The sequence below is a fragment of the Athene noctua genome, chromosome 4 (genome assembly GCF_965140245.1).
Source record: "Athene noctua chromosome 4, bAthNoc1.hap1.1, whole genome shotgun sequence".
Lineage (NCBI taxonomy): Eukaryota > Metazoa > Chordata > Aves > Strigiformes > Strigidae > Athene > Athene noctua.
The window spans coordinates 27,689,246-27,710,043 of record NC_134040.1 but is presented as its reverse complement, the minus strand read 5'-3'; the positions used below and the strand labels follow the sequence as shown (position 1 = coordinate 27,710,043).

General features: G+C 42.4%; 1 pseudogene; it reads left to right on the top strand.

Moving 5' to 3' along the window:
• The first annotated feature begins 11,487 nt into the window (after positions 1-11,487).
• Positions 11,488-14,392, top strand: LOC141959887 (uncharacterized; annotated as a pseudogene).
• The last annotated feature ends 6,406 nt before the right edge of the window (positions 14,393-20,798 follow it).

The following is a 20,798-nucleotide window of genomic DNA, read 5'->3' as shown; positions in this document are numbered from 1 at the left end:
ACAGTGATTTGGACTTTAATTTTATCTGGAGAATAAGAGAATAACTTACTAAACTTACCACAGGACAGACACCTGTTAAACGCAGTCTTAAACTCAGATCTGCTGTTGCTGTCAATAAGCTTTCACCACTTCATCAGTTCTGTTCTCTGTTAAACAAATGTTAAACAAGCTGATGTTTTAATTAAATGACCCACTCCCCTCCATCTCTTTCCAGTTCCAGTTTTCAAGTTACATTCATTCCACAGGGCATCTCTCAGCATGACAAGTCAGCTATTTTTCCTTCACTGAATTACCTGTCTCACTGAAAACTACTCTCCCTCTCTTTTTATTACAAAAAATAAAATGTCACCACCATAAAATATCAATCTTGCTTTGGGCCAAAGAAGCATTATGCATGCCTTTGGCCCTACTTTCAATATTGCCCTCTTCTTAGAGCATTTTGCTAACCACCTTGCTTCAGTGACTTCCTGACTGTCTCCTTGCAGCTTAGCATGAGGGTCATCTAATATCACCTTCTGTTGGATCTCAAAGCTGATTTTGATATTATCACTTACCCATCTTCACTCTCTACAAAAGTGGTGGGAGAAAACTGTACCAATGTATCTGTTGCATGGGAGATACAAGTCATAAAAGAGCAGCAGGAAAAGAAATTATCATTTTAAAAAGCAAAAAGCAAACAGTTGGATATTCTACAAAAACGTGGTTTGTGTCTTGAAGTGAAAAACGCAGCGGGTTTCTCTCATATGTTTTTTAGTTGCTCATCTTGAAATCTTTACCTAGTAGGAGATTGCCTTAGAGTGAAAATTATAGACATTTTCCAGATGATTTCATCTCCTGTTACAACATTGTTTTGGTTGTTTCAGAAGTAGTGAATCTTTGTCTTGCCACGTATTCACATATCTTATCTCTTCTTTCCTCACCATTGTGGCTTTTTCCAACCAGATTTAACTGACATTTTATGATAATCCTCCTTTATTTTCTTAGGCTCCCATGTTACCAGATAGCATCTCGGGCCAATGACAGAGGAACTGCCCGATAGAAAAAACTGATCAAGGGTAAAATGGATCCAGGAAAGAGAAAAGGATCAATTAAGACTACAAAAATGATGAGTGGAAATAAGACAAATTAAGAAGAAAAAGGTCCAGATGAAGAAAAAGAAGAAAAAATTAAAGAGAAAAAAAAAACCAAACAAACCAAAAAAAGGAAACACCACACTGAAGCTAAAACAAATCAAAATGAGAGCAAATTCAAATCCCAAAAGCTCACACACACACACTAACTAACATAACTCTTCTGGGAACAGCAGGGAATTTGTGTGAGAAAAATATTTTACAGTATAAAGACCTTAAGATGGCAGCAGGTCAGTGGCAAAACCATGATGATAATTTACACACAAGGTGACAACAAGTCCCAGAAAATCAAGTGAGATAATCCTTGTTTATTTAGAGAAACAAAGCTTATGATTCACTATATGAAATGTAGAAGCAATGGGCCAGAGCTCGACATTAAATCTTATATCTACAAGCACTATGCCAACAAATGCAAAAGCAGACCTGAGGAAAGAAGATAGAGAATGAATTATACATAAGCATTTCTGCAACATTACAAGCATTTGAGAAAAGGAGGTATAGGAATGAATATGCAGTAAATTTCTCTGTGTTGCAAGATCTACTTAATAGTCTGGTGTAACTGAAACCCTACCTATTGCACCTGAATGTCCCCAGGGCACATTCTCTTAGGAGAAATGCTGCACCATGTAAGAGAAAATGCAAGTATGAGACTGCTGGGAAGGATCCCTACAGCACTCTCCAATCTCTCTTCCCCATAGCCACTATCCTGGCAGTATATTCCTGAAATCTTCACAAGGCAAGATTCTGGAACATGTATATATACATATTTACATATATATACCAGGAACGTACATATATTTACATATATTGCAAAGTTGTGCCATTACTGACCAAAACCATGAGCATGTAACTACCCAGGTAACAGAGATCTGGATTAATTTGAAGCCAGTGGAAGATATGTACAAAGAGGTCCTTACAGTATAAAGATGGAAGAGGAAGATGTGTAGGAACTATGTGTGTCTGGATAAGTTATGTCATTTTAGGTATTTAGGTTTAGAGTTAGAGTCTGCAGCTTTAACATATTCCCACTTCAAAAAAAAAAACACTTTTGTTTGCTTCTGTGCTCTTACCTAACACATATCTTATATTTTTTTTACTTTAATGCATCTTTCAGAAATGGCCAGACTATGTGTACTGGGCAAAGAATGCAAAATGTCTCCCTTCTAGAAATGAGAACAGAAAATATGGGAGCTGCAATCACAGATATATTTAAAAGAATATACATGCTCTGCAGGTACATGGGCATTCAACGGGAAATACAGTATTTTTACCAGAAACTCTTCCCTTTCATATGAACATACCCTATTGACAGTAACAGCCATGTTGTATTACATATAGCTACAATGTAAAGGGCAGACAAGATCAATATCTCCTGTGAAAATGATGAATATATTTGGTTAGACTTTAATCTGTGCCATTTAAATTCATGACTCACTTCTTATGTGTAGCTGAGATTTAAGGAACTACATTTAAATCAAAGACAGTGAAATTACAATATTTTGACAAAGCAAAATGGTTAGTGTTCAAAGTATTCCACTTCAATAGCACCACAGATTTTTAATATGTTAAAATTAGTCACCAAGTATTATTAGAAATTATTCAGTGGTTTTAATGGCCTGGTCTTGTCCCCATTAAACAAAAAGAGAGAAATTTAAACAGAAATTTACATCAAATAGGCAACTCTTACTCTGTGTTTAACTTCCATTAAACTTCTCCTCTAAAATTTCAACCTGATTGTGATGAATACTGGCCTGGACTGAGCCCTCTTCAGAAGATGTCCTGGCCATGCTTACCCCTCCATAGCACTATATCCCTCACTTCCCCATGCTAGCTCAGAACTACCAGCATTTGGCAATTCCACACCAAATATGAACCATCTATCTTCAGTGTTTATTCCTGTGACTGTCTAGACATAGGTAAATCTACCCTATCATTTCTCTCCTCTAATTCTGTCTCCAAGACAGAATCATGGTCCTAGCACCCATATTACAGAATCACCTAGGTTGGAAAAGACCTTGAAGATCATCCAGTCCAAACATTAACCTAATACTGACCATTCTCAACTACACCATATCCCTAAGAGCTATGTCAACTCAACTCTTAAACACCTCCAGGGATGGGGACTCCACCACCTCCCTGGGCAGCTCATTCCAACACCTAACAACCCCCTAACTTCCTAATATTCAGTCTAAACCTTCCCTGATGCAACTTAAGGCCATTTCCTCCTGTCCTATCACTTGTTACTTGGCTAAAAAGACTCATCCCCAGCTCTCTGCACCCTCCTTTCAGGTAGTTGTGGAGAGCGATGAGGTCTCCTCTCAGTCTCCTCTTCTCCAGACTAAACACCCCCAGTTCCCTCAGCCGCTCCCCGTACGACCTGTGCTCCAGACCCTGCACCAGCTCCGTTGCCCTTCTCTGGACACGCTCGAGTCATTCAATGTCCTTTTTGTAGTGAGGGGCCCAAAACTGAACACAGGAATCTAGGGGCGGCCTCACCAGTGCTGAGTACAGGGGTAAGATCCCTTCCCTGTCCCTGCTGGCCACGCTATTGCTGACACAAGCCAGGATGCCATTGACCTTCTTGGCCACCTGGGCACACTGCTGGCTCCTGTTCAGCCGGCTGTCAATCAACACCTCCAGGTCCCTCTCTGACTGGCAGCTCTCCAGCCACTCCTCCCCAAGCCTGTAGCGCTGCTGGGGGTTGTTGTGGCCCAAGGGCAGCCCCCAGCATTTGCCCTTATTGAAACTCCTCCAGTTGGCCTCAGCCCATGGCTCCAGCCTGTCCAGGTCTCTCTGCAGAGCCTCCCTACCCTCGAGCAGATCAACACTCCCACCCAACTGGGTGTCATCTGCAAACTTACTGAGGGTGCACTCGATCCCCTCGTCTAGATCATCAATAAAGATGTTAAACAGGAGTGGCCCCAAAACTGAGCCCTGGGGGACACCACACGTGACCGACCACCAACTGGATTTAACTCCGTTCACCACAACACTTTGGGCCCGGCCATACAGCCAGTTTTTTACCAGCGAATTGTGTGCCCATCCAAGCCACAAGCAGCCAGTTTCATCAGGAGAATGCTGTGGGAAACGGTGTCAAAGGCCTTGCTAAAGTCATGGTAGACAACATCCACAGCCTTTCATCATCCAATAAGCAGGTTGCCCTGTTGCAGAAGATCAGGTTTGTCAAGCAGGACCAGCCTTTCATAAACCCATGCTGAAATATTACCCCAGATGATAGACACACATAGTCATGGTTTCTTCCATATCTAAAAATCCACAGACAGTCCATTCCCACGTAAAACTGCAGGTAGCTAATTTCCAAGATGGTTTATTCCCACAATAATTAGAAGTGGGGGTGATAGAGACAGGTCAGCAGAGCATCTCTTCTGTGAGCAGACTGAGCTTTATGGAAGACAAGGTTTAGAGACCTCAAGTTTTTTGTGACAGAAAAAGGAGTACAATCTTCCTGCATGCTCCTGTATGGATCCCAAGAGGCTACAATGACTGCAAAACAATACTTCAGTGATAGCTGATATGATCAGTAAGCGCCACTCCAGCAAGTATATTCACTGTTTAAGCAAAAAAACCCAGCTGTTGGCTTGCACCTGTACTAGTTGATGGATGGGTTGTGCAGCAGTTTCTGTATGAAGCCCAGGAAGCAGTGTTGTGCTGTTGGGTTTTTTTTTTCCTCATCTATATAGCTTTGCAAAAGACCTCCAGATATGCAGTACAAAGGTATTGTCTCTGGTTTTGACCCCACTCTCTACTGTGTGCTCAAAGGTGCTGTAAAATAGATAAACTGATGCTGCAGGAGTTGCAAAGTCAGGAGATACAGATGCTGGTCCAGCAGAGAAGGGAGCTGACTCAGCAGGACTGGCACTAGTAGCAGAGGGATTAGATGAATCTAGAGCCAGAAGTGGGAAATAGTTCTTTTAAGCAGCCAGCCTGCAACAGTAGTTTTTAGTTTATGAGCCCTGAGAGAGAGATGGACCAACAGCAGCTGCAAGAGCTACTTGTCAAGACCATTTGGTCTGGTCCTGAACCATCCCTTACCCTTTGCTATTTACAGTGAAAACTAAATGACAGAAGTCCTGGGAGAATCTAGCTGGCTCAGGGGAAAGTGGGGTTGGAGTGACCTCTCCGGCTGGTCCCTCAGCTCTCAGGCCCCCAGGAAGTGCTGAGCATGAGGTTGGAAACTCCTCCTGAGCATCCAGCTAGTAGTCCAGCTTGGGCACCCAGGAAGGTCCTCAAGGCATATTGCTAAACTCTCCTGGGAGGAGTTGGGTTTAATAGAGGTGTGCTTCTCTTGACTGATGTTATGTTATGTTATCTTCAAAAGGAGGCCCCATCGTTTGGTTTGTATTTTTCTGCTCTGACAGAAAAAAAGCTGTTTCTTAAATATGCTTTTATCAAGGCACCACCAGCTGGGATGGCAGGCTCAGCTGTGTTCTGCAGTGGGGCCGTTGGCTGAAACTGGCTGTCTCCAACATGAGGCAGCCTCCAGTCTCCCCTCAGAGGTCACACTGCAGCCCACCCACTACCAACACTTTTCCACCAACACACAGTACACCTGGGCTTGACCAACTAGTGGCTGGCACTAGATACAGGCCAACTAGGACAGCACTAGATACAGTCAGTTGTCTCATGTGGCAAGTATTAATCAAAACTATGATCTCTGTAGGACTTAACAAATTCAGCATGGAAAAGGCATGGATTGATTAATTTTCAGCTTTTCTCATATATCTGACTGTTCATGGAGTACGTGACGGGATATAATGCCTACTTAATACTCTAAGGAAAAAGATGTTTTGCTTCCACAGCTGGTCTAGGTATGGATATTGAGAAGAGCACAGGCAGAGAGTCTTAGAAAACAAATTAAGATCCCCCCAGCACAGCATAAATGAAGTCTACATGGTAGATTGCAGAAGATTAACAGGAAATAACAGGATCTCCAGAGGGATGTCTGCATCTAAGGAGATATCTGTAGCACTGCATATAGTGAGATCTCTTTCAGATCTCTTTCTTGTACCTTCAGTGTCTGCCTGGAGACACCACCTGTAGCCATTTTTCTGGTGTCTTCAAATAACCCACCCAAGTTTCTCTCAGGTAGGCAAAAACTTGTCATTGAAACCACAGATGCTGATATGCAAAATATCCCATTAAAATTGTACTGTAAAGCATTACTTCAAAGTCTAGATTTACCACTTCTGCAACAATTCAAGGGACATTACATAAATTACATTAAAGCTCTTCATTATAGGAAGATAAGACTTACCAGAGTTTCATAATAAAGCATAATAACATGCACTGATGTGTGGAAATAAAATAAAAATTCGTTTCCATAGCAATAGGAAAAATGTAAAAAGTTTCCAGGGTTTTTTCTTTCTCTTTCTTTCTTTCTTTCTTTCTTTCTTTCTTTCTTTCTTTCTTTCTTTCTTTCTTTTATTGTTACTGCTGGTTGTAAAATATCTGAAGGAGGAACAGCTAAAGTGCCTCTACTCTAGAAGAAGATAAGGAATCCTTCATTCAAATTACATCATCCATCAGGGGTTAGTTTCCAGGAGTCTGGGTTGGTGTGGCTTAAAAAATTACTTTAAGCAGTTCATGGGTGGGAAGGGACACATATAGCAAGAACAGCAAGGCAAATGCCAGTCTTCCTCCAACAAACAGTACTGAAACATTAACATTAGATCTACAGCTAAATATTGCCTCCATATTGAAATGTTCTCAGGACTCATTCTATTGTACAGATTAATTACACAGAGCCTCCTGTAGTCAAGGTTAAAAAAAACTCCACCTTGAAGTTCATCTGAGAGTGTTTCAGTGAAGCCTGTTCTGTGTTAGCTGAAAGTGGTTTGGGACCTTTCACCTCCTTTGTACAGGTGTGCAAGGTAGAGATATCAGAGGCTGGGCATCCCAGAAAAGAAGAGATACATCTGCAAAAAAGCATCTTCTACAGTCTCCACCAGGCAGGGAAGCCTTGCTCTTATTCTCCTATTAGGACTCCAGAATCAGTCCAGCTGTTGCATGAAATTGGAAAGTTCCTGAGGCTTCTGTTGCCACCTGGCTTCTCTGAGAGCTGTTTTTGGGACAGCAGCCTTACATCCCTGGAAAAGGATGAGGGACTCCCAGATCATCTCTAGATAGTCCCAATCATTTTGCAGGATGTTCTTATGAACATGCCACCCACTGGACGAACAGAGACAAGTCTGTGGAGGAGGTAGCAGAAAACATGCCCAGCTATATTTCTTACTGTTGTTGTTTTAAATTGCATGTGGATTTTGTGATGGAACTGACTTCCATCTCTCTCCACCACTGTCAAACAGGGAAGGGTAAAAAGCATTCCCTCTTGGACCAATGCGCTACTTAGTCATCTGCAATTACTACTAGTGGTAGTACACTTAGTGTAACATGGCAAGGACTCAAATGGCTGGTGGGGGGAAAGATGGCAGTTCTGCTTCAGTCTCAAGTCAGCAAACAAGTATCATTGTTCTAACCATAAGTACTTTGGGGGAGGGAAAGGGGTTTTATGGGATAAAGCTCCCCTCTAACAAGGGAGAAAGGCTGAGCTCATAGAATGGAATAGAATACAAATTGTATTTATTTGTCTAGAAGGTGAGAGATGTTATTTGCCACTTGGTCTGTAGAGAAGGCTACTTCTACCTAAGGCTTGGCTGTAACAAGGAGCTATTTTTGTAATTAACCTCTGGAAGACTTGTATAAGACATTGAGAAGAATTTTTATTTCAGTAAAAACATTTCAGTTTTCTTTTTGGTTTGAGCTAAATTATTTTTTCCCATCAGGTATTGATGCAGCTGTAATTTTAAGTGTGTTATGCTACATCAGTATCTTCTAAGTATAAGGTAGTGCAGATCATGAGTTTTTTCTCATTTTCTTGAGGTCTGTCTTTCTCTACTTTCTCTCTTTTTCATTTAAGCATTTTACATTGCTCCTTTGGCTGTCTTTAAAATGACACATAATTACTTGCAGTCTGAGACCCAGCAGAATACTTAATCACTTACTAATGTATGAGTGTTACACATTTTACTAGAGGGTAATATAAAATCCAAAAATGTCACCTGGCTAATTGTTTAATAATACTCATACATTCATTATGCTACATCTTGCCACTGATGCTGATAAAATGGAAAACATCTGAACAGCTATAGGCAACTTACAGAGAAAGGTTCACACTCCCTTGTTCAAGTCTTCCTTTCCTCTGAGGTCGCCCCACCAAACACAGGGTGCACAGGAAGGCTGGATATACATGGCAATAGACAGAGCTGGTGATACCACCTATTGTCAGTTGCCTGACAGTTTCCATTGAAAGATCCTATTTTAGCTGTTTATATCTCTGCCTAACTATTTGGACTAAAATTTTCTATGCCAGATTCTCTGCCTCAGGCTGAGTTTTGTTGGAAGCACTGCAGAGAAAAAAATACTCTGCTGTGTCACAGAGGAGAGCTGATGGAGGAGGGGAATGCACTGCTTTTTCCACATTACTGAAACCAGTTAACTAAACAGGAATCTGCTTGCCAATTGTTTTTCCCAGTCCTTGCAAGGTGTTGCAGCTGATCAAGTGGCTGGATCTGTGTGACCATGGAAAAAAAAAACACCTAGATGCTGAAAGTTGCAGCAGAAGGGCTTGAGTAAAGCAAGGTTCAGATCTCTATTTTGGTTTCCGGGGGGCTATTCCCAAACAGAAAAAGAGGCTGGTTCTAACCATTTTGAGAGAAATTGGTGTCTCAGACAAAGAAGGAGGAGGGAGTATTGGGATAAGACAGAAAGAATCTGCACTTGAGGGAGGGAGAGGTCAAAGGTGAAGATAGAAGCACAGCCTTGGGCTTGCGTCAGGCAGCACTCTCTGTTTCAAACCCTGACAGAGCCAGATATCACCAGATTCCCCATCCTTCCACTGCTAGCAGAAGCTCATCTTGTTCTCATCATATGGCTGCTCTGGGAACAGAGTGACAAGTTGTTATCTCACCCTGTGATAGAGTCAAGAGATTTGTGTATTGGATTTTAGATGTTCGATACTGCTGTTTGACCCTGCCATGTTATTATAGTCAATATGATTTTTCTGTGGCAGCATTGGTTTCCTCAGTTCTTAGAGTGGTTAAATCTAGGAAATATGCAGGGAAAAAATGCAGAGAAGTTGCAAAGTCAGAGACATCAAAGGTATAGAAAACTAGATTAAAGACTGACTCTATTTCCCATCACATCTCAGGTGGGACTGCTCCATTTAATTTCTCGCAGCATTTAGCTGCCAAATTCTGCTTACATGCTAGGAGCAGAGAGAAACACCAAGCAATGTTCTAGAATGGGCAGAAGGACTGAGGGGAAGAGCCTGGACAATTCTCAGTCCCCTCATCTCGTTCTCTCTCAAAAGTAAGGATGGAATTGTTTTTGCAGCTATGATTTAAAACCAAACGGTACTTTAGTGATAAATATATGTATATACACAATTTACCATTCCTCTTAATTTTAAATGTCCTTTTTAAGGTCTTTCAATAGAGAACAGATTTCTTTGAACAGATTTTTTTTTTATTTCTTACCTTCATACTTCAGCAGTGCAGCAGGCAACAAAGTGCTAGAGCCCTCTCTTCCTCCCCACCTCACATGGAGGATGTATTTACAAATCACGTTTTACAGGAGGCTTCCAGACTCTAGACACCTGTAAGCAATGTAACGAATCACAAGCACAGACATAAATAATGCTGTGTACATAGGAAGCAACTGAAATCACTGAAGAAAGTAATGGAAGAAATGAGTATGTTTCACAGTGGAGTTGGAAGTGATGGAGAGGCAGGGAATGCTCATTTCTGAACCCATTCATTCTGAGATATTTCAGGTGTCATGAGGAAAACAGCTAGCAATGCTAACTTCCACATGTGATGTCTTTCATCAGGTAAAAGATGCCATGCAGAGATTAACCACTTCATCAGGTGATAGGCTCAATATGCTCTTCCCCAGCCCTCACAGAAATGTGCTTTGCAGTCACATTGGCTAGGGGAAAAAAAAAACCCTAGTGGTATCCATTTGAATCATAGTCAAATATCCTGCAATTCGCAGGCCACTGTTCAATCCTAAGGCCTTGCACAGGTGGGGACTTGGTGTGTTTCCAAGGTGGCACAGTATCCAGGCAAGACAAACGAGCCAGCTGGCCCCCATGCAGCGCTGTGCTAGAGCAACCTCGGGAGAAGGAGCTGCCACTGCTTTAGCTACCGAGGAGGAGGAATGGGGGAGGAGAAAAGGCACTCTCTGAGCAAGGACTAGCCAGCTAGCTCATATCCAAATGCCTGCTGTTCCATTTCATTAGCTAAATAATCAGACTCAAAGTTAAAAGTAGTTGTTTTGGATATTTTTCTTTAATAACCCATTTGGAATAGTAGATTTCATGACAGCCTGTGCACATGAATTTTAACAAATCAAAAAGGAAAGTTCATTTATGGAGTATTATTTCAGCTGTGTATGGAACTTTGTATCAGACCCACTTCTTTGGGACCTGCTCTGTGCACTCCTTCAGCTCCTCATATGCATCCAGATTTGCACTACTGAAATGCACCAGCTGCTCGATGCAGTCCATGGGATGACTCAGACCCAGTGTGCTCATCAAAGATTTAACAACAATATGAATACCTTAATAGGCAGAGATTTCAGGACATATCAACAAATACCTGGAGCACTGTACAAGTCTTGACAGCAAGGATGTTCATACACATGAAAGAGATTGAGAGCTTAAAAATCAGTTAATGGTAAAATGGAAAAATACAAAAGAATACTACAAATAAAACCCATCTCTGCTGTGGGCATATTTCTCTGTAGTGAAGAAAAGATCATTTCCAGAAGCTGCAGGAGGAAACAATTGTGAGAGTCTGCCAGGAAATCTGCGACACAAAAGTCTGGAGTGGAATGATAACCAGAGAAAAGCACTTTATTCCCTTTATGTGATGTATTTGTTTTCCCATCAGAAACCACTGAGCCATGGTAAGCTGCTGTTGGGATTCTGCAGATCTTTCCTTATGATGGATAGTTAATGAATAGAATATAGTTATTTTAAAAACTTCTGCCTTACTTTCTTATTTGGGGGTGAAGTTTAGTCATCTCTGTCCCCAGTCAAGGAAGGTCTGGTTTTGACTACACAGATAGCAACTCTTGGGTGCAAGACAGCACATGGCATACACAGGACTTGCTGTAGACCAGTGTAGGAAGGCAAGCAATTCTGGTAGCTGAGAAATGGCTTCCCAGAGCTTATTGCTATTCTGGGACTGCAGTTGTTTTGTAGTTTTACAGGAAAATTTCTTCCTGCACTGCAATTTCCAGCAGATTCCCTGCAAAGAGTTCATTTGCTTGAGCCATGGGTAAGAGAGAGATTTCACTTTTAAATAGCAATATCTGACCTAAAAACATCTCAGAAAGGAATGGGGAAGGGAATTGGGAAAGATATTTTTTGTAGAAAGCAGTGTAATATTTCCTTCTTTCCATGATGTGCATGAATGTTTTCCAGACACTAAAAACCCACAGGGAAAGACAGTCCTCTGAAGTGAGACACAGCAAGAGCAAGGTGCTGCTCTGAAGCTTGTAACTGCATGCTTAGAAGAAGTGGAGAAGTGGTTTATCATGTAATGCAACAAATAAAGCTTCCATTAGAATTAGCCATGTAAATGACAAATATGGTTAGTGGCTGTAAGGAATTTTTTGGACTTTTAGTATGTCTCAACATCGCTGTCTCCACGATGACCACTTCCTGACTCAGCATAAAGGAGCACATCTTGAAGGAAACATACAGTCCCCGATGAAAACCACATCTGCCCTAGACGAGAACATCAGCAGTCTCAGCTGTCCCCCATCGAGCTGCGCCTACACGTGAGCCGGGTGGAGGGGAAACCACGGCGAGACAGATCGGGCCCTCGCCAGCACGACCACCATGGACACCCAGGCATGCGCGCACGGAGGACCACGGGGTGGCACCTACAACAACGAGCCCCGTGGAAATGGGCAGACAAACTGTGGGGACGGGGACTATAAAAAAGACAGACTGTGTACTCCTTTGGAGAGGGAAACCAACTCGAAGATGGGAACCAACTAGAAGAGGGGAACCAACTCGGAGCCAGGAACGTGGAGCATCATCAGACCAACAGAACATCGCCGGATCCCCAGTCGTGGTGGTGGTAATTAGTTGCGCCTCTACCGTGTTCTTGCTTAGGGATTCCGACCTTTTCCTTTCTTTTCCTCTCTGTCTTATCGCTCTTATTAGTTGTTATAGAAAATAAAGTTTATAAGGTTATGCAGCATCTGACCTCGTTTGTGTCTTAATCTCGCTCTCGGGATTGTTTAAGAACCCTCCCCGATATCGGATCGGGACATTTTTTAAATTGGCGTCACGGACAGGATCCCTTGAGACGAGAGTGCTGTGTTACCTCGTTGTCTTGAATGCAAACCTCTCAGGGTGAAAAAGTTCTCTGTGTTTTATATTAAGTTGTGATCTCCTGAGAGCAAACAGGGAAAGCGCGAACAGTGATGTTGCATTTGTGTTTGGGTTAAGTTGTGATCTCTTGAGAGTGAACAGGTGAAAGTTATTTATCAAGTTGTGGCCCTCTCAGGACGAAAACCCCTTTGCATTGCTTTTGTGTGAGATTCACATTTGGTCTCCTGGGAGAGAATAGGGGAAATCTGACATTAAGGTTTGACCCTCTCAGGACGATGTCTCCTTTGTATCAGAAAAAGGGAAAAGGAATGGCTGTGATGATGCGCCCTCAGAGGCTGAAGGAATAGATATATTATATGATCTTTTGGAGGCACACAGATCCCGTCCCTCAATTCAGGGGCGAGACTGGGCGAAAAACCACTGGTTCCAACCACAGAGTGTGGTGGATCAGATAAGGGTATTGCAGAAGGAAGCTAAGGTTAGAAAGGGGAAAGGAAAAGCTATAATTTGTGCAGTGCTAGGAGCGAGTCTGGCAGCTGCAATGGAAGAAAAAAAGGAGAAATCTAGCCAAACTGACACTTTGATAGACTCGCTGCAGACGGTCATATAGACCCTGCAGAACCAATTGAGAGATACTAAAGGGTTGTTAGAGGAGGAAAGGGATCAAAATAGAATATTGAAAGACGAATTGAGAGAATACATTTTGGCAGAGACAGATACCCATGCCGAGGCAGAAGTGAAACTTCTGGAGAAAGGGATACGTCAAATCTATCCCCAAGGAGATTTGCAGAAGGCAAAAGAAACTTTAGAAAGTTACCCCCACATGTATCCACTGGTTAAAACAGAGTATCTATATGAGGACAATAGTGATAATCATCCTCAGGTTATCACCAAAGAAGTCCCATTTACATCAACTGAACTGGCAAAACTGAAAAAAGATTTTTCAAGGACTGCAAAAGTATCAGAGACAGAGTACGTGTGGAGAGTGTCTCTGTCAGGAGGGGATGGAATTTTATTGTCTGAGAAAGAAGCAGAAGGATATTGGGGTCCTGGTGTGTTTCTAACCACTGGCGACTGCCGAGCCCCATGGTCTTTGACTCAGAGAGTTGCATACTGGGCCAGAGGGCTGAACCCCTTGGAGAGGGGAGATCCCCTTGCCATAACAGGGACGGTGGATCAATTAGTGGAAAGTGTACAGAAGGCAGCCTGTCTGCAGATGATGTATGATCGGGAGCTCAAGCCCCACCAAGGCTCTCCGATGATGATGCCTGTGGACCCAGAAAGGATGAGTCCTCTGATACGAGGACTCCCTGACTCCCTGAAACCCATTGATATTCAATTGCAAGGGAAGATTCAAAACACTCCTACTGGAGAAAGAATAACGGCCGCTCTGGAGGGGATAGTGACCCCTGACCATCAATGGCCAGGGAAGAAAGTATGGACATGGGGAGATGTAGCCCAGGAATTGATTAATTTTGGGATAAAATATGGTCCTGTTGGTGGACCGTCTCAAAGAACTGAAACCAGGGTTGTGCGGGCTGCAGAGCAAATTAGTGGGCAACAATCATCAGTGAGGAAGGGACAAGGCTTCGGATCACCCCGATTTCAGAATCCTGGGAGAGAGAGGTCCCTAACTCGATTGGGATTGTGGCAATTAGGGCTTCAAAAAGGCATTCCTCGGAAATTGATGGATGGACTCATGACTCAAAAATTAGAGCAACTTGTGGAGAAATGGCCCGAGCAAAAGGTCACTTCCAAACATACCCCTACTGCTCCACCCTTAATAGACCTTGGGGAGGAGCCGACTGGAGAAGAGAAGGTGACAGTAAACTAGACCCTCCGCTCCCCAAAGGTGAGGGGGGGATGCGGAGGATGGATGTTTGTAAGACAACTCACCTGCAACACAAAAGCTCTATTTGTAGTCAGTCTAGCTTTAAGAGAAGCCGAACGCACCATTCGGCAACAATCTATAATTCTCAGAGGCCCATTTAAAGTGATCAAAGCAGTTTTGTCAGGAACTCCACCCCCTGATGGAGTAAGCCCAGAGAGCCTCCGTGTGAAAATGGTATACACAAATAGAACATTATTGTGAAATCTTTTCTGTAACTGAAGGAACCACAAAAGTGTTAAATATACAGGATGAGGTAGACCCGAGTAGGGAAACACCCAAGCTTTTGCCTGTAATACAAGTAGCTTCTCCGTTTTCTGAACAATTGTGAAATGTCTGGTTTACTGATGCCTCATCAAAGTGAGAGGGAAAAATTTGGAAATACCGAGCTGTGGCACTTCGGATAGACACCAAGGAACAGATCATTACCAAAGGAGAAGGTAGTGCACAAGTAGGAGAATTAGTTGCTGTGTGGAGTGTTTTCCAACACGAGGCTCAGTCTGCTTCTTCTGTCTATATCTATACTGACTCTTATGCTGTGTTTAAAGGTTGCACTGAATGGCTTCCGTTCTGGGAACAAAATGGATGGGAGGTCAACAGAATACCCGTATGGCAAAAGGAAAAATGGCAGGAAATCCTTACCACTGCCAGACAAGGGAAATTTGCAGTAGCTTGGGTGGCACCTCATCAGCAAGATAATACCCCTGTGAGCCGATGGAACGCTGAGGTGGATGAACTAGCTCGGCTGGCTCCCCTACAAAGCACTCAGCAGAAAATTGGGAACGCCTGTTAGAATGGCTACATGTAAAAAGGAAACATTCAGGAATTAAAGACCTGTATTGTGAGGCACAAGCCCAAGGGTGGCCAGTTACCAGGGAAGAGTGTAAAACTTGTGTATCTTCTTGTGAACAATGCCGTGTCCATCTGGACAGACATCCACTGGGGAGTGACCCCCTGCACTTAAGAGAGGGAAAAGGCCTATGGGAGGCCTGGCAGATCAATTACATCAGTCCCTTTCGAAAGTCAGAAGGCAAATACTATATACTGGTAGGTGTAGAGATAGTGTCTGGGCTAGTGCAAGCTAAAGCATGTTCTGAAGCAACAGGAGAAAACACAGTAAAAGCTCTGAAAGAATGGTTTGGAATCTTCCCCAAACCACAGTCGATCCAATCAGATAATGGCTCACATTTCACAGCCAAAGTGGTCCAAGAGTGGGTAGCTCAGGAAGGAATTTTGTGGGCGTTGCATACTCCGTATTACCCACAAGCGAATGGAATTGTGGAAAGAACGAATGGTCTACTGAAACGCTTCCTCAAACCACATAAGCCAGGATGGGCTGAGCGGGTGTGGGATGCAGTGACCAGCGTCAACAGTTGCTGGGGAGTAAATGGATGCCCAAAGATCACAGCATTCTGTCCTAAACCTCCAGCAATCATGCCAGCCCCACACGGTCCCGACCATGCTAGCAACGCATCTCATTTCCCAGGACAACCTGTCTTGGTTGAACTCCTCACAGTGGGCAAAGTGCCACTGGTGTTGGACACACCTCTTAATAAATACACCTGGAAAGCAAAAGATGCCTGTGGGAAAACTCACAAGATTCACACTAGATGGATTGTTCCCTCCTTCTAACCCGAGAAGCGAATTTGTTCTTTTGTTTCACTTTCAGGAGGAAGCAAGCGACACAGACGCACCCACAGAAGAAGTGAAGCAGATGCAGATTTTAGTGTAATTTGGTTAGGATGTATATGCTATTTTTTTATGATAGTATTCTGTGCATTTACCTATGGGAGTGAAGGGAAACCAATTCCTCCATTTCCCCTCAACCCATATGACCCGTTTGAGGACAATGAGTTTGTTTTGTTAGCAAAAACTGTAAGTCAAACCTTTAAGTCACTGCTGGGTTTGTGGAGGACCTCTAGGATTGTCAAGCTGGCCATGGGTCTCTACACCCCTTGCCCCAGCACAAATTGTAAGTAACTATAGTGAAACTGGCCCACATCCCTGTTCAAACATGGAATGGCTGGAATGGTGATTTATGGTCTTGGTTACCTGGAGCACCATGGGTAAAATGGCTTTTATTTTATCTGTTATGTGCATTTATTGCCTTGACGTTTTTGCCCTGTATCATTCCTTGCTTTGTTCAGTTAATCCAACATGTTGTATCCAACATGCAATTTAGATCTACCGCCTCACCTGATGGTGTAAAACAGATTCGTGCTGTTTGCCAATCAAAGTCTACCGCTGTATCAATCATTTGGGCCTTGTATGTATCTACACATGTATCCTTGTTTATATTTAGGATAGGTGCTTTGAGGCCTAAACAACACATGCGCTTTGGGCGGGGCGCGTGGAAATCCATTTTCTTGCTGCGTAGACGGACCCCCAACTCAGGCAAACTAGACCATCATTTTGCAGCTCCGCAATTTTTTTCAGTCTATTGCAACCATGGATATGGATTGCATTTCTGCGTTAGCTTTAATCCTTGTTTTATCGGCTATTGCCTTGTTTGTTATTGTAATGTTTCTTTTGCCATTGCGAATGTCATTTTTGTAAACTACCTTCGTCTTCCTCTGCCGCTTCACCTGAGCAACAACCGCTAGATTCCTCTGCTGATTCCCCTGCGTCTCCTCCTCAGTCATCGTCTTCTCCTGCCACTGTTCCTGAGCCTCAACCATCCTGTTCTTTTGCCGTTGTTCCTGAACCCCAACCATCATGTTTTTCTGCCGCTTTACCCGAATCTCAACTGCCCTCGTGTTGTTCTGATGATTTTCCTGAATCTCAAGTTTAGTTTGTAAGATGTCTTTGTTTTATAAAGTTAATCAGTTTTAATATTTTTAGAAATGTTAGTTTGTTTTGGTTTAAATTTAAAATAGAATTTTCCAGGCTCAAATGACACATGCGCTTTGGGATAAGGAAAGCCCTTTTTCCCTCTGCGCATACTGATCCCGATTCCAACAGACCGGAGCAGCAGACCACGTGCGCTTGCAGGGCCCTGACCATTTTGTGGTATTTTTTTGTTTACAATGGATTGCTTTTTAGCATTACTTTTAATTCATGTTGCCCTTTCTGTTCTGTTGGCTATTATTTTGCTTATTATTGTCATACTTCTGTTTTGTCCCTGTAAGTGCTTTCCATGGAGACTGTCGCTGCATCCCTCTGCGGATTCAGAGCCTTAAAACTAGTTTATAAGATGTTCTAGTTTTATAAGGTTAATTAGTTTAAATATGATATATCTGTTAAAATTGTTAGATAAAAATGTTTAAATATTGTTAAAAATATGTTTGTTAGATAAAAATGTTCACTGTTAAAAATATTGATAAAAATATATACTTGTTAGACTAAAAATGTTTTAAAATAGTGTTAAAAAATGTTTATTGTTGTTAAGAATAGTGTTTAAAAAAAATGTTTATCAAAAAGAAAGAAAAAAAATTCATTTGTTGTTGTATTGTGCACTTTTCTAGCTTTTCTTTCTCCTCTTTCTGTACTGTTATCTTTCACACCATTACGAAGAGAGCGATGTTGAGCCATGGGGTGGTGTAAGGAACTTTTTGGATTTTTAGTATGTCTCAACATCGCTGTCTCCACGACGACCACTTCCTGACTCAGCATAAAGGAGCACATCTTGAAGGAAACATACAGTCCCCGATGAAAACCACATCTGCCCTAGACGAGAACATCAGCAGTCTCAGCTGTCCCCCATCGAGCTGCGCCTATGCGTGAGCCGGGTGGAGGGGAAACCACGGCGAGACAGATCGGCCCCTCGCCAGCACGACCACATGGACACCCGGGCATGCGCGCACGGAGGACCACGGGGTGGCACCTACAACAACGAGCCCCGTGGAAATGGGCAGACAAACTGTGGGGACAGGGACTATAAAAAAGACAGACTGTGTACTCCTTTGGAGAGGGAAACCAACTCGAAGATAGGAACCAACTAGAAGAGGGGAACCAACTCGGAGCCAGGAACGTGGAGCATCATCAGACCAACAGAACATCGCCGGATCCCCAGTCGTGGTGGTGGTAATTAGTTGCGCCTCTACCGTGTTCTTGCTTAGGGATTCTGACCTTTTCCTTTCTTTTCCTCTCTGTCCTATCGCTCTTATTAGTTGTTATAGAAAATAAAGTTTATAAGGTTATGCAGCATCTGACCTCGTTTGTGTCTTAATCTCGCTCTCAGGATTGTTTAAGAACCCTCCTCGATATCGGATCGGGACAGTGGCCCACATGAACCCACTGAAACTTACGTGAGCAGAATGTAACCAATGACTTAAATTGACAGTGAAACCACCTATGTTAATCTTTCAAATCAGTCATTAAATTCCTAAGCATAGTCAGTACACTGATCAACAGGCATAGTCAAACAACTGCTTTCTTCGTGAAGTTCCTTTCAACAGAGATTTCCAAGCTGCAGTTAGTGAGGTATTAATTTCTTTTTCTTTTAGCTGTTAAGCGTAAGAAGGTACAGCAGAGGAAAAGAGAGAAGGAAATTAAATAAGTATGTGTGTGTGTAAGCACACAGAGTAATCTATATTTTTTAAAAAATAAGTTTTAAAAAACCACATTCTTTTCTAATGTTATTACACCTAATTATATCTTGTGGTTATCAAGGGGATGTTCTCAATTGCAAGTAGGAGGAAAACCATTCACTTGAGACTGGAAATGGTTGTGCAGTTCCTTTGAATGCAGTTCACATTCTGAAAATTCAAAACTTCTTTCTATGTAATGTATTGAATACTCTTTGTCAGTACTGAACTAGCAATATCCATATTAATATGGAGTCTACACCACAGATCTTTCAAAGTCAGTGGCCAGATTTTTTCTGTGCAGCTATTGAAAATTAATAACAATCAATCACAGTGGTTTGCCTTCCTCTCCCCCTCCTTTTTTGGTATAACATATCTTTAAAAAAATAAATTAGAGAGGAAATGAAAGATCCTTCAACATTTACCCCATCTCCAAAGTAATGCACACCACGTAAAGGCTATGATTGCTACTTTTTGTAACCTTTGAGTAACATTACAATTTCATGTCCTCATCCTTGCCACTGTTTGGTATAAGACTTTTACTGAACACATCACAGTACTCATAGTTTGTCCATCAGGAAATTTACAAGCCCCAGTGCCTAGGGATGCCGGTTTGCACAATTCCCAGTGTGCCCTTTTGCTTCTGAGCTGTGCCAGGATGCTTGTGCCTGAGGCTGAAGCCCACTTCATTAGGATGCGATCTGAGAAGTTCTGCTCCTCACAGAGTTTTGAAGGTAAACTGCTCCCAATCACAAGGAGAGTTTGTTTGAAAGTCTGAAGCAGAAAAATAGTTTATGTTTAAAAGACAGGTGTAACTGAAGGTGAAGAGGTAAAGCGTTCTCTAACCTGTCTCCCAGTGCATGTGACAGGCTCTGCCTTAAGCAAGTAGAGCTAGAAATTTAAAAAGCTGAATTGCTGAGAAGCAAAATCAGCTCACAGTTGCTTAATCTGCTGCAAACTAGCAGAATGTTTGAAATTCTAGATCAGATTTCCAGAGTACACAGCAAATGTGGGCCTGTGCTGACTCTTAGAAAGTCTTGGGAACATTTACATCTCATAGTAGTTGACCTAGTAAACATAGAAAAAAAGGAAAACCATGATGATTTAAAGTAGTCACCCTTCTGTCATGATTATTTTCTTTAGACATCTAAAAGTGTTTACATTCTGCAGCTACAAAAGTTCCCAGATCCTGGTCTTTCTGTGGGCCCCTGCAAGCACAGCTTGCCTCAGTGTGATTAGAGTAGAAGTATGGAAATAAACTGAGGCAAAAGTGGAATTCTAACTTATAAACTAAGAGCAGAGCACACTCAAGATATAGCTATTTTTAAAGGTCGAAATCCATTTCACAGCCTAGGATGACCTTTAGTCTGAAACCAGATAATTAGCCTGGAAATAAAGATTGTATCAATCTAGAATGGTGGATATTATTGCACGTTACCTTAGCAAGGTGGCACGTTCCTTTGCAGTGACACTTACTGACGGGCACAGTTTCTTTGCATTTGCGACTCAGGGCTCCCTGTTTTCCTCTGGTAAAATCTAGCTGTAACGTTGTGCTGCCAAACACAACTGAAAAATACCTAAAATAGACAAGTAGTCTAATTTAAGGAAAGCATGCCACCTCTTTTGCTCAGATATTCCTGCCAAGTTGCTGGACTTTACGACTGGGTCAGGTTAATGGTAGTGTCTTGCCCTGTACTTTGACTGGATCAAACCTTCTCCCTACCACACACCCACAGCCATAGCGCTGTAATCATAAATTCACCTCCCAAGAAAGCAATAGGAGGAGAAACATAAGGGTACCCTAAATCTTTACTTTACTGTCACTT